Source organism: Sminthopsis crassicaudata, chromosome 4 (genome assembly GCF_048593235.1).
Source record: "Sminthopsis crassicaudata isolate SCR6 chromosome 4, ASM4859323v1, whole genome shotgun sequence".
In the NCBI taxonomy this organism is placed as follows: Eukaryota; Metazoa; Chordata; class Mammalia; order Dasyuromorphia; family Dasyuridae; genus Sminthopsis; species Sminthopsis crassicaudata.
This window is the reverse complement of record NC_133620.1, coordinates 378442692-378450139: the sequence shown is the minus strand read 5'-3', so window position 1 is coordinate 378450139 and position 7448 is coordinate 378442692. Positions and strand designations below refer to the sequence as shown.

The 7448-nt window shown below is 37.2% G+C and overlaps 1 long non-coding RNA gene across 1 annotated transcript; it reads right to left on the bottom strand.

The window, feature by feature from the left end:
* Positions 1-418: 418 nt before the first annotated feature.
* On the bottom strand, positions 419-5814 carry LOC141539485 (uncharacterized). Its single transcript, XR_012481307.1, has 4 exons — positions 5595-5814; positions 5046-5110; positions 1289-1347; positions 419-882 (listed from the first exon to the last, which is right to left on the bottom strand). It is a non-coding gene; the product is annotated as an uncharacterized LOC141539485 (long non-coding RNA).
* Positions 5815-7448: the final 1634 nt, after the last annotated feature.

Below are 7448 nucleotides of genomic sequence, written 5' to 3'. Positions count from 1 at the left end.
CTCTCCAGGTCTCTCTGAAATCATCCTGTTGGTCATTTATTACAGAACAATAATATTCCATAATATTTGTATACCACAATTTACTCAGCCATCCTCCAATTGAGGGGCATCCACTCAGTTCCCAGTTTCTGGCCAGTACAAAGAGGGCTGCCACAAATATTCTTGCACATACAGGTCTCTTTCCCTTTTTTAAGATCTCTTTGGGATATAAGCCCAGTAGTAACACTGCTGGATCAAAGAGTAAATGCATGGGTAATTTTTCAACACTGACCTTTGCAAAACTTTCTGTTCCAAATTTTTCCTTTCTTACCCCCACCCCCTTCCCTAGATGGCAGATAGTCCAATACATGTTAAATATGTTAACATATATGTTAAATCCAATATATGTATACATATTCATACAGTTATCTTGCTGCACAAGAAAACTCAAATCAAGAAGGAAAAAAAAAACCTGAGAAAGAAAACAAAATGCAAGCACACAACAACAGAGAGAGTGGGAATGCTATGTTGTGGTCCACACTCAGTTCCCACAGTGCTCTCTCGGGGTATAGATGGCTCTCTTCCTCACTGAACAATTGGAACTGGCTTGAGTCATCTCATAGTTGAAAAGAGCCACATCTGTCAGAATTGATCATTGTATGGTCTTGTTGCTGTGTACAATGATCTCCTGGTGCTGCTCATTTCACTTAACATCAGTTCATGTAAGTCACTCCAGGCCTTTTTGAAATCATTCTGTTGGTCTTTTCTTTTCTTCATCTGTAGAACAGGAGCTTCTGTTATCTCCCTGCTGTTGCTAGTATGACCTCCCCGGTCATAGGCAGAGAAATCACCATACTGCCTAAGATCCTCTTGTGGGAAGAATCCTCTTCCACCAATGCAGTGCTGCAAAGAAGAAAGCTGACATTGAAAGAACTGTGGAATCATTGTGTTTAGTGAGAGAATTCATCAAGAGATGGAAATAAATGAAAACCCTTGGTCCCTTCAATAAGTACAGAACTTTGTGAATGACAAACTGAATTCTCAGAACCAGCTGTCCCTATGCCAACCCCTACCCCTTCTTGATTATATATAATGATTATCCTGACTAAAAGTCATAGTTTAAATTCTACCCCCTATGGGAGGTCTTTCCCAAGAATGCAGATCTTGGTAATCCTTTTAGTTTGCATGGGTTACACATCCACTTTGTTACTTTTTATGATTCTTCCAGACACAGGAAAAAGACCCCTGGATTCTGGAATTATAAAACTTTAGTTTGAATTTTGGCTCTATTTCTTTTTGTTTGTGTTACCTCAATTAAGTCAATTTCCCCTCTCTGGACTTCAGTTTTCTCCTTTGCAGAAGGACATCCTATTTTAAGTTCAAAAAAAAAAAAAAAAAAAAAAAAAAAAGAAATAAAACAAATGAGTACATTGAACTAGGTTACGCATAACAAAAGATATGAATAGGCATTTTTCAGCCAAAGAAATCAAAGTTATCTATCCTTATATAAAAAAAATACTCTAAATTATTCTTGATTAGAGAGAAATACAAATTATGATAACTCTAAGGCATCACCTCACACCTATCAGATTGGCCAACATGACAAAAAAAATCATAAAAATTATAAATGTTGGAGGGAATGTTGGAAAACTGTCACACTAATGTACTTTTATTGAGTTGTGAAGTGATCCAACTATTCTGAAGAGTAATTTGGAATTATGACCAAAGCTGTATAAAACTATATAGCCTTTATTCTAGTAATACCACTGCTAGGTCTATATCCTAAAGACATAAAAAAAATGGGAAAGGAGCTATTTGTACAAAAATATTTATGGCAGCTCTTTTTTGTGATAACTAAGAATTGGACATCAAAGCCCTGGGATCAACAGGAATAATTGAACAAGTTGTGGCATGTGATTGTAATGGAAAAATATGGTGCTATAAGAAATGATGTGCAGTATGATTTATAAATTCAGAAAGACATATGAACCGATACAGAGGAAGTAAGCAGAATCAGTAAAACGTATATAGTAATAGCAGTATTGTACAGTGAACCACTGTGAATGATTTAGTTTTTTCAGCAATACAATGATCCAAGACAATCCCAAAGGACTCATAAAGAAAAACGCTACCTGCCTCCAGAACTGATTGTGTTTGAATACAGACCAAAGCATTCTCTCTTTTCCCCCCCATTCCTCTCTCTCTCTCTCTCTCTCTCTCTCTCTCTCTCTCTCTCTCTCTCTCTCTGTGTGTGTGTGTCTCCCCTAGTTTTCTTTAACATAATTAATAAAACATCCCAATGAATATTAAAAATTGTTTTCAGGGGCAGCTAGGTGGCGTAGGGAATAGAGCACCAGCCTTGAATTCAGAAGAACCGCAGTTCAAATCTGGTCTCAGACACTTAACACTTCCTAGCTGTGTGACCCTGGGCAAGTCACTTAACCCCAGCCTAAAATTTAAAAAAAAAAATTGTTTTCATATGTAATTGGGCAAAAATAAGATATCTTTTTAGAAAGAGCTCAGAAGCCCCATTAAATGGAGAAGAGACAGAGACAAAAAGAAATATAATTAAAATGCAAATTTAGAAAATAACGTAGATGTAAGGATGGGATGGAATGGGGTAGTGTAGGGAACACATTCATGCTTCTGGGAACTCTTTGAAAAAAAAAAGTTCTGATGCTGAGAGTTGATTGGAGGAAAAAGGAATCCACTCTTGTCTTGTTCTTTAGCAGCATGGGAGACATAAAACCCTTTAGAGATTGTCTCAACCAAATGATCTTCTATAGCCTTTTATCACTGAGAGGATTATTAGTCCAGAACTCAGTTGCAGAGAATTTTATGTCTTGAATAAAACTCAATGTTGCTGTTTCACTAAAAGTGCTACATAGGCTTCCCACAGCCCAAGAATAGTACAGAAAGGATTTCATGAAGGAGGACATTGGAAAGACCCAAAAGAGGAGTGGTCCCACCCAGCAGGTCACACATAAAGCAAACAGTTCCTGAACAGACCAAAGGCATTAAAATTGCCTCCCAGAACTGAGTTCTTTTAGACATATGGATTTATTTTCCTACTTATCTCTCGCCGCTAGATTTCTGAAGTTTGTGTTTACTCTATTTCTTCCTTCTATCTGTCCCTTCCATTTTTCCTCCACAAATATACTGTTTATATTGGTGGATGACTTTAACTCAGGTTTAAGGATGTGTTATACATTTTTAATGTTTTCTTCTATTTAAGCAGCTCTATGATTCTGCAAAAGTCACTGCAATTGCTTGAGTCTTAGTTTTTTCATCAATTAAGTGGAAATAATAATGATACCACTTACCATACAGGGTCATTGTAAATGTCAAATGAGACAATATGTATAAAGGAATTTGTAAATCTTAAAGAACTATATAGCTGCTAGCCATTATTATTATTGCTCTCTCTCTCTCTTTCTCTCTCTGTTCTTTCTCTTTGTCTTCTATCATTCTTTCTTTTCAATGGACTGACTGTTAGAGTCAGTGTGAGGTTCTTTTTTGACACCCTAGGCTCATAGCTGTCTGAGTTACCACTCTCCAAATCCTCTGATGGGTCCCAGTGTTACATCCAGTGGCTCAAATTCCAGCACACAGGGCATTGGCTGCTCTTTCATTATTATGTACCTGGAACTGGACAAAGCCTCCAACTGTGTGGGATGTAGAAGACCCTTACCCAAAATGACTACTCAGAGATCAAAGTAGAAAGCAGAAAGGTCGTTATTAAACCTCTGGAGGATGAGCTGTCCCATCATGAGATAAGGGAAAGAGAAACTTGTGGTAGGAGGGCTAAAAAAGTAGTAAAGATACACAGCTTTTATGCAAGAAATTACATCACAAGTAAGAGAGCATTAAAAAGGTGGGGGGAGACATCTATTTGGTTGTTGCTATATGGAGAGATTGGAATAAAAGGTTTCCGTTTCCCTGAAATCACTTGATTTCTAGAAAACAGAAAATCGGGCCTTCAGGCTTCCAATAATCAAGCAGGTAGTGGTCAAGCTAATAGACTAATTATTGATAAATGTCAAATAGTAATAAATGTCATCAGCTCACGTTAAGTAAATAAATTTATAGCAGTCCAAGGCTCAAGTAAATATGGGCCTGCCCATATTATACAGGTAATAGGGGAAACACAGAAATAATGAAGATAAAATACAGAAAAAGAATTCACACATTCCTGCAAGTTCTTCACCTTATCTCTTTATTCCACACACAACCAATTCCTCTGGTGAGACACAAGAGCACTGGGATGATCAGTGTGAAAGACAGAAATTCAGAAATTAGCTTCTGATAAGCAGTTTTGGAGTTCCCTGAATGATGTATCTTAGAACTTTATGGTTTAACACTCTAATGATTTAGAGCAAGCCCAGGTGGGAGCAGGGCCTCACAACCTTGACAACCACAGATAAAGCCAAAAAGGACCAACACCAGTCGACAACAGCAGAGATTTCTGAGTATTGCAGGAAAACCATCTTTTTATGGGTATGTCATCATTACAGTACAAAGCTTAGTGGGATTAGGAAAACAGGCCCACCATATTCTAGAATATCAAGACTGACTTTTCTCATTACTAGTAGGAGGGAGCTACTAGTTTTGTCAGAAGGCAAAACATCTGACAAAATAATACATGATGAAATACCAAGAAGAGATGGTTAAATCCACCTCCTTCCTTGTTGACTAAGATGGGGAATTGTGGATGTGGAGCATTACATAAACTGTTTACATAAATCCTTCTTGAGGAAATCAGGGATCATAGCCATTTCTTATTCACCTATTATGACATCCTAGGAAGCCTCATAAAAATGGGGTAGTGAAAAAACCCATAATTCCTCTCCTACGACATGGGTCAAATGCAACCATTTTCATACTTTGGGGTTGGTACCTCAACTTCTTCTCATTCCAACTTATTCAAGGACTCAGAAATCAGCTGTCTAAAGTCTGATGGAGACAAGAAACTCCTATCACCCGCGGGACAGTTCAAGTTCCTTATCTCTCTGATGATTTCACCACGAGTTGAAGAGGAAAATTTGTTAGCAGAAAATTTGACTTACCAGCTCTTCCTTCTTTGGTCACCAACATCAGGAGCAGCAATGTACGGAGTCAGATCATTACCTTTCTAAAGGGAAATATTTGTCACTTCAAAGAGAGACCCACTTCCCATTTTCCAAACTACTTCTTCAGATACTGACCTCAGACTATCAATATCTTAATCTCCTATTCTACAGGTTTGCTGGTAAATGTTTCACAACTAGCTTTCATGGAGTGTGTGTATATGAGTACACATATTTAAAATTATTCCTGGCATATATAATACATTGTTAATATTATTTATGTCAAACATACTTTTAAGTTTAATCTGCATTATACAGATTTTCTCCAACACTTTCATAAATCCAATTAATATAATAATAAATCAACCTCTTATTGATAGTGTTTGTAGATTTCCAAGGTGTAAATTCTCCAACTGGAAGCTAGTCAGCAGCTCCAGCATATCTCTATCTGGACCCTCCACCTTGGACTTAATTTTACCCTGTGGTTGAGCCAGGCCTAAAACCTAGGACTTCATCATCCCTGTTCTTTCAGTATCTAAACCCAGATACCTTTGCCTTTGTTAGCTAGTTCCCTCCTCACAGCTTCAGAGAGAGAATTCTGTTTTCTATGTTTCTTTCTTCTGAGTGAGGTTTATCCTTTGCTGGAGATTCAAAAACAGAGCCCTTTATGGAGCTCTGCTCCAATGTGTGCTGCTGTCTCTCCCCTTGGAAACTTAGCAATGAAGAGACTTAATGTTGGTCTTCCCAGAAATGACTGTCAATATGTTCACTCCCCTCTGACTGCCACTTGTTTTCAAAGCTCCATTCTATGAGAAAATATGCTATTGTAAGGAAGCCAAAAACTGCCTGCCCTCTAGGTCTTCTTTTATGTCAAGTAGCATATGGTAGGTAGAGAAGGGAGTAAATGAAGAGAGAAACTTCAAAGGATTTTCATAGAACCAAACCTATTATAATTCAAGATGCAGCAAAATGAACTCTCTCCAATGTTATCATATAATCGATGATAATAGTGAATGTGATCTAGTACCTTCTCTATGGGAATGCCAATGAAAACAAATACTTCAATGAAAGAAAAGCTGTTTGTGGTTTACTTCTTGCTTTGGCATGAATTTGTAAAGGCTTTTATCTTTTGCCTCATACCTTGTAGGGAATCACTCACTAGCCAAGATAAGACTACTTTGAACTGTAGAGACTTGTGTGGGAAGCTATCTCCCATCTGGCCATGAGGGCTCTGAGCAAATGCTCACCCTAATCTTTTGTAGTTTATTCTTTACTGATGTTTGTTGAATAGGTTTTATGTGATAGGAGGACCCAGGTAACTTTTGACTTAAGGAAATTAGGAGGTCCCAATCTAGTTTAAACTGGTGACAATTTATAACAAAGTCTACAGAAGCCAGTAGCTGTAGAAGAAATTTTAGAAGGGGCAGCTGAATGATGCAGTGGATAAATACTGGCCCAGGAATGAGAAAATACTGAGTTCAAATCTAGATCTTAGATACTTAACTCTTAACAGCTGTGTTGGAGGGGATGTGGGAAACCTGCCACATTAATGTACTTTTGATTGAGTTGTGAAGTGATTCAACTATTCTGAAGAGTAATTTGGAATTATGACCACAGCTGTATAAAACTATATAGTCTTTATTCTAGCAATGCTATTGCTAGGTCTACATCCTAAAGACATTAAAAAATGGGAAAGGGGCTGTTTGTACAAAAATATTTATGGCAGCTCTTTTTGTGATAGCTAAGAATTGGACATCAAAGGTAAGCCCTGGGATCAACAGGAATAATTGAACAAGTTGTGGCATGTGATTGTAATGGAAAAATATGGTGCTATAAGAAATGATGTGCAGTATGATTAAAAATTCTGAAAGACTTATATGAACTGATACAGAGGAAGTAAGCAGAATCAGTAAAATGTACACAGTAATAGCAGTATTGTACAATGAACCACTGTGAATGATTTAGTTTTTTCAGCAATACAATGATCCAAAACAATCCTAAAGGACTCATGAAGAAAAACCCTACCTGCCTCCAGAATTGATTGTGTTTGAATACAGACCAAAGCATTCTTTTTTCCACCCATTCCTCTCCTTCTCTCTCTCTCTCTCTCTCTCTCTCTCTCTCTCTCTCTCTCTCTCTCTCTCTCTCTCTCTCTCTCTCCCCTAGTTTTCTTTAACATAATTAGTAATATAAAAATGTTTTATATAATTGCACATCTGTAACCGATATCAAGTTGTTTTGTTTGGAACTCAAAAAAAATCCCAATGAATATTAAAAATTGTTTTCATATGTAATTGGGCAAAAATAAGATATCTTTTTAGAAAGAGCTCAGAAGCCCCATTAAATGGAGAAGAGACTGAGACAAAGAGAAATATAATTAAAATGCAAATTTAGAAAATAACC